The following is a 10,324-nucleotide window of genomic DNA, read 5'->3' on the forward strand; positions in this document are numbered from 1 at the left end:
CATGCCATGTATGAGAGTTACTAGAACTGGAAACGCTATCATACCCAAATCCGGATGATTAATTTAGTTGTTTTGTGTATTAATTGCAATTGGATTTATGGTGGTTGCTTAAATTAGAATCCCGCATATCATGTATGGGGATTGCTTAACCTAGAACTATCATCATCTCTAATTGCATTTAATAACAAACCCTCATATCTGAAATTAAATTAATGTTGCTAATCTTTTATGCTAAAATTTGGGAATCAACGGGTTGGCACTGAAATTGTCTTAACTCAAGTACTATCCAATTTTATATTCTCACTTAAAGTATTTATTTCAATTACTGCCTTAATTTATTTCCTAGTATCTGTTATTTAAAAAACCATAAAAAACCTTGTTGCCAATTTGTCCAAATGTGTGTGTGCTTGTGTGACATTCTTGTTATTTTGCCATAAATAAATCTCTCAGTGGACGACCTGGACTCATTTAGAAAATATAAATTTAAGTTTGGACTACAACTGCACTCGTACACTAACGAGTATAAACCTCTCACCTAAATAAAGAAAAAAATATAAAATTTTTATTGTGTTTTGTTTTGTGTTTTAATTGCAGGGTGGGAGTGCAGCCAATTAGGAACAACTCATTTTACACTATGTACTCCAGTTCGATCATATTGGCGTTAGGTTTCGGGCTATCGTAGATCAAGCACTTCCTCATCTCTTTGTCCCTACTCCCTCCCTCTACCATCCTCTGCCAATGGCAAAGACAAAGATAAAGACCAGAGACAAAGCCAAAGCCAAAGTCGATGGCCCTTTCAGTAAATTTTTCAACTACTTTTATTTTACGTTAAAACCTAAATCTATTAAAATCCAACCATTAGATGTATTTAATTTTTAGGTATATGGGTCATTGATAGGGCTGACCCTGAGATTTTAGGGCCCTAAGTGAAATTTTATATAGAGCCCCTAAAATTCGACCATATTATATATTTTGTTATATATATATAAGTAGGCCCCTAAAATTTTATATGGGGTTTTCTCAACTGTTTCTTTCATTTATTATATAATATTATGTATATATATAAGTGGTAGCGCGCTACCTTATTACATCAAATCCATTATGTTGCCCATTAATTGCGACTTCTTCTCACATGAAAACCATCTCCCTTCTTTCTATTATTATGAATTTTTCAACTTAAAATTAGTTGGATATGAGATGGGCCCAAGTCGCCTAGGCCTAGGACCGACCCTAGGTGGGGGGCCCTAGGCAACTGCTTTGGTTTTTTGCCTTAGGGGTCGGCCTTGGTCACTGAGGCAAAGTGAATTTGATGGTGGATTGTTCACGATGTTTTTTCATAAACGTGTTTTGAGTTTTTTATTATAAAATTAATTTTTAGATCTATAAGAAATAAATTGTTGGATCAAATTCATTTTGAGATATATGAATCATTGACAGGATAGGTGGTCGGCGACAACAATAAGGTCGAACTAATGTTCGGCCTCTTAGTTATTTTGTGTTAGTTCGACCTCTTAGTTATTTTGTGTTCCAGTTTAGTTTTCGGTTCGATTATCATAATTTAAGTTTCTGTTAGTTCAGTTTCGATTAGTTGGGATTAGTTTCTCAATTCGGTTTGATTATTACATATGGTTCGTTCAGTTCGATTCGTGATTTTCGACCAATTTAATTCGATTATAATTGATTCTACACGCTCCTCTTCTCCGCCAATATTGTCGCCACTGCCGCCATCAATACCTCCACCTACTAGATAGCCTACAACCCTGAATCATTGATCTAAGGACCTGATTAAAGCAAAAATACAGTAAGAAAGGAGAAGGAAATCAAGCAAAAGCCATGACTTAAACCCCTTGAAAATTGTCCCTGTTTTCTCATCAATTCTGTCCAAATATTAAATTTCAATCAAACACAAAATTTCTTGCATGAAATTTGCGACATGCAAGCATAAATCCAAGTCTATGGCCTTTAATAGATTTGAATTCACCCAAAAATCCCATAAAATTCAGTTAAAATCTCGAAAGAAACCACTTACTCGAATTGCCCCCATGTTCGGCCAAGACTGTCTGAAAATTAATCTTGCTAGAACACTGTTTTCTTGCTTGATTTTCCTCAAATCAATGCGTGCAGGGTCTTCCTTAGGTAGTATAGGTTCTAACCCAACAAACGGCAGCTCAAAAGCTTGTCGGATGAGGGAGAAAGCCAGCTTTGTAGGACTGCTCCCCTGTTTCACGCCACAACAAACGGCAGCTTGATTTTTCGGCAGCTTCTCTGGCTATTTCCCTTTCTTTTAGCACTCCTCGGACAAGAGAGATATCGGCTGACCAAAAACAAAGAGAGTTTCACTTGGCACGTGCGGACTTTCTACTTCTCTCATTGTGTAGTTAGACTCGCTAATACTATTTGTACATTTAAGTTGATACTCATGTTAGGGTTATTCTACAGAGTCAGAGAAGATGGTTAAGAGGCTTATAAAATGGGGGTAAAAAGACAAAATTGTCCCATCCCACTTTGCAAATTTGTAAAGTGGGTCACTGCATTTCTCTCTCATCTTCTCTCCCATGGCCACCGCGCCTCGCTGCCATGCTGTCGTCGCTTCGCTACTCTCACTTGCAGCGATGGTCGGCAAGAGGAGGGGAGGAGAGGCGGGAAGGCAAGGCGACGGCCATGGGAGGTGAGAGGAGAGAGCAGAGCAAGGAGAAGAGATAAATGGGCAATTTCGTCTTTTTTCCCCCTTTCTGTAAGTCTGTCGGTAAGGCTGTCTGGCTCTCAAGCATTTTCTCTTGTGTTAACATTCATTAATCAATTACTAATACATTTCTCATTTTGAATAATTTATTGATGAGTGCATAGTAATTCATTCAAGTAATCAATGCAGATAATTAAATAAATTATCAATACATTCATTACTTAAATGATTTAATTAATAATGTATTGATAATTAATTAATAGCGTGTAAATATAAATGTCAATTTAAATGTGCAAATAACATTACTTTTAATATTAATGAAGATCGCTTTAGCACCATCAACTTTGAGACGTTTAATAGAAAATTCTAAATAAAATTGAATTTTATATTTTTAATCTAATAAAGATTTTGGAAATTTTGATTTATAAAAAAGGAAAGGAGAAAAAAAGTAAATTGGGCTTGCTGCTAGGCCCATTAACCAAAGTCAGGTCGCGGCCTAGCAACATTTAGAGGCTCTTTAGCTTAGCGGTTTGACCGCTAATAAGTTGTTTATGCAGCTTATAAGTTGTATAGCGTTTTATAATAAAATGTTTGACAACAATAATTAGCTTAAAAGTTATGTACCTTAAAAGCGATTGTAATAGCGTTTTACAAAAGCTGGTGCCCCCAGTTTTGACAAAAAACACTACATAGTTGACCGACGAAAATACTATTATGTCCTCAAGTTATATCTTCTTCTTCTCCCTTGCTTTCTTTCCCATCATCTTCCCTTCGCTTTTGGCCATTATTGTCGTTGCCACCGTTATCCTTCCTCTAAATCCGTCGCCGTCGTCGTCCAGCTAGGTTGCCGCAAGCCACCGTCAAGTTGGTGGGTTGCACCATCGCTTCAAGCCCCCGTCGGGTTCCATTTCAACCTCTTTTGGCCGCCACCGTCAGCCATCGCCCCTATCGATTATTACCACCACCATCGACCATCAGCCGCTATTCTTCTCGCTGCGTGCAATGTGTATATATATCTATATAATAAAGTATAAAAGTTTTTGAAAATATCTCAAATGTATGAGAGATACATTTCTTATCTCTGAAATGAAATGAAATTACATACATAAATGTTCACAGTTAACAATCTTTGTTTTAAAATTATTGACCCCTTCAAACTGACTCCATGGTGGCTTCGTGGTAGCTATTTCTAAAATAGTGCATCCAAGAGTCCATATATCAACGACAAGGTTGCAACCATTTGAATTTTTTATAACCTGGGTGATAGTGGAAGAGGAGGTTAAGAACCATAGTATAAACGCTAAATAAAGGCACATGATTATATTCTGACCTCATGTGCCATCGAGTAAGGTCTCCCCTTACATGATAAAGCACAGGACTGCCCAGTTATCTGCAATTTAAAAGATGTTAAGAGAATAGCCAGGATGCTCAAACAGGTAGTGTAATGGTTTAGGGCTAAGCATTTATACAGAGAACATAAAACATATAGGAGCCAAGCATACTATGATTTTAGTTCAAAGTCAGGCTGAAGTACCTACATGATACGTACCATGTCAAAATATCTTAATCTCTCACTACATAATCTCACATAATGATAAAACACTAGGAATATAGATGCTTGGGCTCTGTTCAAAACAAGGATTTTTTTTGACAGAAAAGAAAATAAAAAATATATATAACTTACATACACACATTTCTAACCGTACATAACTACTAATTTTCTATGCAAATATTTTGCTTCAAGATATCCTTGACTTAAACCAAGACTAATATTTAGGAAAAATGCACTCTTAATACTTACATGCTTTGCCATTCCAACATATGCCAACTTTACAAGACCATTTGGGTCTACAAGGATGTTTGCTCCTTTGATATCCCTAAAGAGGGGGGAGGGCCGGTTTTGAATATTTTAGAGTTCAGGGCAAAAGTAAAAATTAGGCCCCCATATATATATTTAAATATAGTGACGAACTCACTCTTATTTTTCAATCAAGATCTAATATGTCTAAATTAACTAAAACTTTAACATTCAAGCCAAATAAATTATATTGATTCAAACTTCAATATATTAAAATTTAGAATAAAAGGATACAATATATAAACAAAATAAATACTTATAATAATTCAATAAGTTCTTTTTCATCCAGCAAAATAAATTCTCTTTCATCTAACAAAAAAAAAAAAAAATTCTCTACAAACTGAATAGCTAAAGCAAAACAACATCAATCTATTTGAAATCTCTTTACATCTTTAGCTTTAGCAACTAGCAAAACAAAAATACCTGTACATCCTCAATAGCCAAAAATAAACTGCAGCAACCTATTTGAATCTCTTTGCATCCTCAACAACCAACAAAATATCATCACCACTTGCAAAATAAGATGAAAAACAACAAAATCACAACTAAAAAAGTATTATTTAAATGATTTTCTTCTTGCATTTTGAGAAGCAAAATCCTCAATGATGCTTTCAAATTCAAGTTTTTCTAACATCTCTTTTTCAATGGATAATATTGCTAGCCCATTTAACCTTTCTTGTGACATGGTAGACCTCAAGTAAGATTTCAATAATTTTAATTTAGAAAAGCTTCTTTTTGCAGATGCTACAGTCACAGGTACAGTCAATAGTATTCTATAGGCAATCAAAATATTTGGAAAATAGTCCATATATTTTACAAACTTTACAATTTCAAGTGTTGTGTTTACTGCTGATGGTAAAAGATATTGCAACACCTGTAACTCTGAAAACAAATCATTTGCATCAACATCAGAAGACTTACCATTTCTTAAAGTAGTTTCAAGCTTCACACAACAATTTTTCAATTCCTCATCACCCAATGAAGTTAACTTCTTTGAATTAAACAAGAACCCAAAAATAGCATCATATGTTTGCATTTGTTCAAATCTACTCCTTGATGAAGAAAGAGCCATATTTACTACACAGATGAAATAATTAACTCTAAATGATTCTTCAACTGATTATATTGTCTCATCATTGGCATTCTCATCAAATTGTTTCTTTCTATGACTTTGACGTTTTTTAGGAAATTCGTGTTCAATTCCCATATCACAAGCAATAGTTTTAGCTTCAAGCATAGCAAATGCAAATCCATTTTCTTTATAATTCTCAAAAAAAGAAATGAGTCCTTCCAAATTTTTTAAAGCAGCATCAATGCACATATCTTTAGATTATAACTTTTTGCTGATTAAGTTAATTTTTAACAAAATATCATGCTAAATAACCATACCTAATAAAAACTCAAAATTTTCAAGTTCATGTGTTGCTAAACTTTCAGCTTCACTTTTTGTTTTAGTATCTTCACTAGTTTCTGCTACTTTAAATAAAGCTTATTTTATTTGAGTAGCTTGGGTTTTTATTGCTTTAACACTCTCTACACGACTTTCCCAACGTGTAGTTGACAATGTTTTAAGAGTTAAACCATCTACATGATCTTGTAAAATCTTCCAACGCTTTGTAGAATTAGCAAAAACATAATAAATGCGTTGAACCACCCCAAAAAAGGATTTCGCTTTCACACAATAATTTGTCATATCACATAGTGTTAAATTAAGAGAATGACAACCACATGGCATGAATAAAGCTCTAGGATTTATTTCAAGTAATCTTCTTTGTACACTTTGATGTTTTTCTTTCATATTAGAGCCATTATTATAACCCTGTCCTCTAACATTATCAATTTTAAGACCAAGGGCCTCTAGGACAGATTGCAATTCATTAAAAAGTCCTAATCCTGATGTATCTTTCACAATTAAAAACTCTAAAAACTATTCTTCTATTGTTATTGGACTACTTGACACATCTACACACCGTATTATCAAAGTCATTTGTTTCTTGTGACTTGAATCAAGAGTGCAATCAAGTATAACTGAAAAATATTTTGTATGTTTGATTTTCTCAATGATTGCATTTCTGACTTTTGAAGCCAGCAAAGCTATCAGCTCATTTTGAATCTTATGGCTAAGATAGTGATAGTGAATCTCATCATTTTGAATTTGTCGAAAATGTTCTCGCATTATTTGATCAAATTGTGCAACCATTTCCAATATACCTAAAAAATTACCATTATTTTCTTCATAAATTCTCTCTTTTGTTCCACGGAATGCAATATTATTTTTAGCAAGACATTTGACAATAGAAATTATTCTTACCAAAACATGTTTCCAGTGTTCCTTCTCTCTCCTAATTTGTTCTTGTATGCCTTTATCAATTGTTTCATTTTTTTTCAATATGTTATGTAATTCAATCCAAGAACTCATGTTAGTTATGTGTTCAATGCTGTTTTCATGTTGTTTAGTGTTCTCTTTGTATTTTATTTTTGAGTTTTGTGTTTTGAGATTTCTGAAAATGCATTCTCTTTGTCATTTTAAATTTTTTTTTCTCAAAACTAAAAATTGAAAACGCGTTTACTTTGTAATTTTTGAAAAATTGTTTTATGTTTTTTTTTCTTTTCTTTTTTTTTTTTCTTTCCTTTTCTTCCCTTTCCTTTTTCCATTCTCCAGCGCTGCATCTTTTCCGATCGACGATTCTGTTGCCGGTGACCACCGATCAGAGCCTACCATTAGAAGCTCCAAGCCAAGGGAGTTAACATACCCAAAACCCAGCAAGATCCAACGGACAAATCTCCGTAGATTTAAGATCGATGGTGGCGATTTTCAATAGAACCAGCAAGATTGACGGTGGCGGCTTTCAGCGGTGGCGATGGCGGCTTTAGCGGTGGTGGGCGAGGTCGATGGTGGCTTCAAAGGTGGTGGGCGAGGTCGATGGCCGATGCTTGCAAGAGAGAGAGAGCAGAGAGGAGAGTGGCAGGAACGTCGATGGCTAGGCGATCGACGACCGATGCTTGCGAAAGGGAGAGAAAAAAGGAGAGTGGCAGCAACGGAGATGGCGAGGCGGTCGATGGCTGATGCTTGCGAGAGAGAGAGTAGAAATGAGAGTGGAGATGGCAAGGTTGTTGATGCTTGCGAGAGAGAGAGAGCAAATATGAGAGAGAGCAATTCAATCGAGAATTTGGGGGGTTAAGGGGGTTGAGTGTTTTCCGTGTTTTTGAGTTTTCAGTATATTTTCACTAAAAACGCCCAAAACAACAAAATGTTGTTTTGGGTTTTCTTTACAAATATTTTAGTTGTTTTCAAAAATGTGTTTTTGAAAATAACAAAGTAAACGCGTTTTCAGTGTTTTTGAAAAATTGAAAACTCAAAACGGGCTGAAAACGTCAAAGAGAACAGGCCCTAAGTCCTTCGATTGCTAATTACTTCTACAACACATTGTCTTAAACAACTTACAGCAAAAACAAAATACATTATCCAATTCCTTTGAGTATACTAGCCATTTCCTGTCATGAGTCTCTCTATTTGATAACTTTCTCATGTAATAAGTCGAGGAAAAATGTATAAAGTTTTTATCCATAGGAAATTTGATATTATTATCTCTTGTAGAACCTTTTTCCACAAGTAAAGCTCTTATTTTTTTTATCTAGATTATCCCAAATTCTTGGATTAAAAATGTTTAAAGGAAAACTTAGTTCTATATCCTCAGGTCCAGTGTCTTCATTATTATAAAGATGATCAAAATCTTCATTCTCAACATGTTTATCTTTACCTAAGTCATCTATCTGTGCATTAAAATCATTCTCAGTTCCTACCAATTCTTCCACATGATTTTATTATTTAGATTCATTGACTAAATCATTATCAATTCCTACAAATTCTTCAACATAATTTTGCTGCTCAGATTCATTGACTAAATCTTCAGTTGAGTTATTAAGTGAACTATTTGTTTTGTTTTGAAAAAATTTATCCAGAGCTGCTTTTTGAGATTGAGTTAATTATTCTCTTTGTCCTTTTCTTTTTTGACTTCCAGATGGGTGTTTCTTACTAAACATTGTTACTTAAAAACAAAAATAATACAAGGAAAGTCAACGTAATTTTAATACTTCAAACAATAAATAAAAAACAATATAACCTGAAATTTGAAAAACTCGTCAACGCACTCAGCACTCTTCGAACTTCAAAAGCAAACTTAATACAAGGAAAGTCAATGTAATTTTAATACTTCAAATAATAAATAAAAAACAATATAACCTGAAATTTGAGAAACTCGTTAGCGCACGCAGCACTCTTCGAACTTCAAAAGCTGACTTGAAATCACAAATCACAAAAGCAGACTTCAAAAGTGGACTTAAAATCACAAATCAACGAGTTATCGAGTGAACTATTTGTTTTGTTTTGAAAAAATTTATCGAGAGCTCCTTTTTGAGATTGAGTTAATTCTTCTCTTTATCTTTTTCTTTTTTGACTTTCATATGGGTGTTTCTTACTAAACATTGTTACTTAAAAACAAAAATAATATAAAGAAAGTCAATGTAATTTTAATACTTCAAACAATAAATAAAAAACAATATAACCTAGAATTTGAGAAACTCGTTAGCGCACCCAACACTCTTCGAACTTCAAAAGCAGACTTAATACAAGGAAAGTCAATGTAATTTTAATACTTCAAACAATAAATAAAAAATAATATAATCTAAAATTTGAGAAACTTGTCAGCGCACCCAGCACTCTTCGAATTTCAAAAGTAGACTTGAAATCACAAATCACAAAAGCAGACTTCAAAAGTGGACTTAAAATTGTACCTTAAAAGTGGAATTTAAGGTAAAAATTACCTATAAAAATGATTATCTCTTAACTTTCATAAATTGGGAAATGCCACATGTTTTGAAGATGCTAATTTATTTTTCATTAGTTGTAGTTATTGGCATTAAAATGATTTTTTAAAGTTTAGTGGACAACTCTTGGTAGCTACAATATGATGATTCCTTTTGTGGAAATTGCCTATTTGCAATGAAAGATGATTAATATTATATACATAAACTGTTCTCCTTTGACTCTCATGAAATGGAAAGCTACATCTTATGAGGACTTTACCTTCACAAATGATTAATGTTATTGGAACTTTTACTCTCGTATACATGTGTTATGAGACCTCTTACATGACATGCTACCAAGACTCTTTGTGAGAATAATATTAATTTACAAAATTGTACCTCATTTTTCTAAAATTTAACTTAAAATTACAAAATCATACAAAATGCTCCAATGTACTATTTGCCAACTCATCAATAAAATTTTGAACCCAAAATGCCCATTTCTTAATGAGCAAAAGAAAGGAAGAAAAAAAAATAAATTTCCTTGACTCTCACAACTGTAGTGTTTGCCTCATTGTACAAGTGACTTTATTATTTAATAGGTCAATTATCTTTTGTATGATTTTGAGAGTTAAAAAGAGGTTTAATGAAAAGTTAAAAATTATGCCCAATATGATATATGTAGTGGTGTATAAACAGTTAGTTCGATTACCGCGCTAACCGAAATTCAATAATAGAAAAAATGAACCGTTATACAAAATCGAACTAAACAAATCGTAAAATGAACTAATTGAACAAAATTTATAAAAATTAAACCAAACTAAAAATGAAACAAATTCATAGAATCATTGAACAAACCTAACTAATGTTCAACTTTACTATTGATGTCGGCCTGTGATTCATTCACACAAAATTTTTACATTAAAACTCAAACAAAATTAATTTGCATATTGTAATTTGACTTTTACTTTTTTTAG

Source organism: Diospyros lotus, chromosome 13 (genome assembly GCF_014633365.1).
Source record: "Diospyros lotus cultivar Yz01 chromosome 13, ASM1463336v1, whole genome shotgun sequence".
Taxonomy (NCBI): Eukaryota; Viridiplantae; Streptophyta; class Magnoliopsida; order Ericales; family Ebenaceae; genus Diospyros; species Diospyros lotus.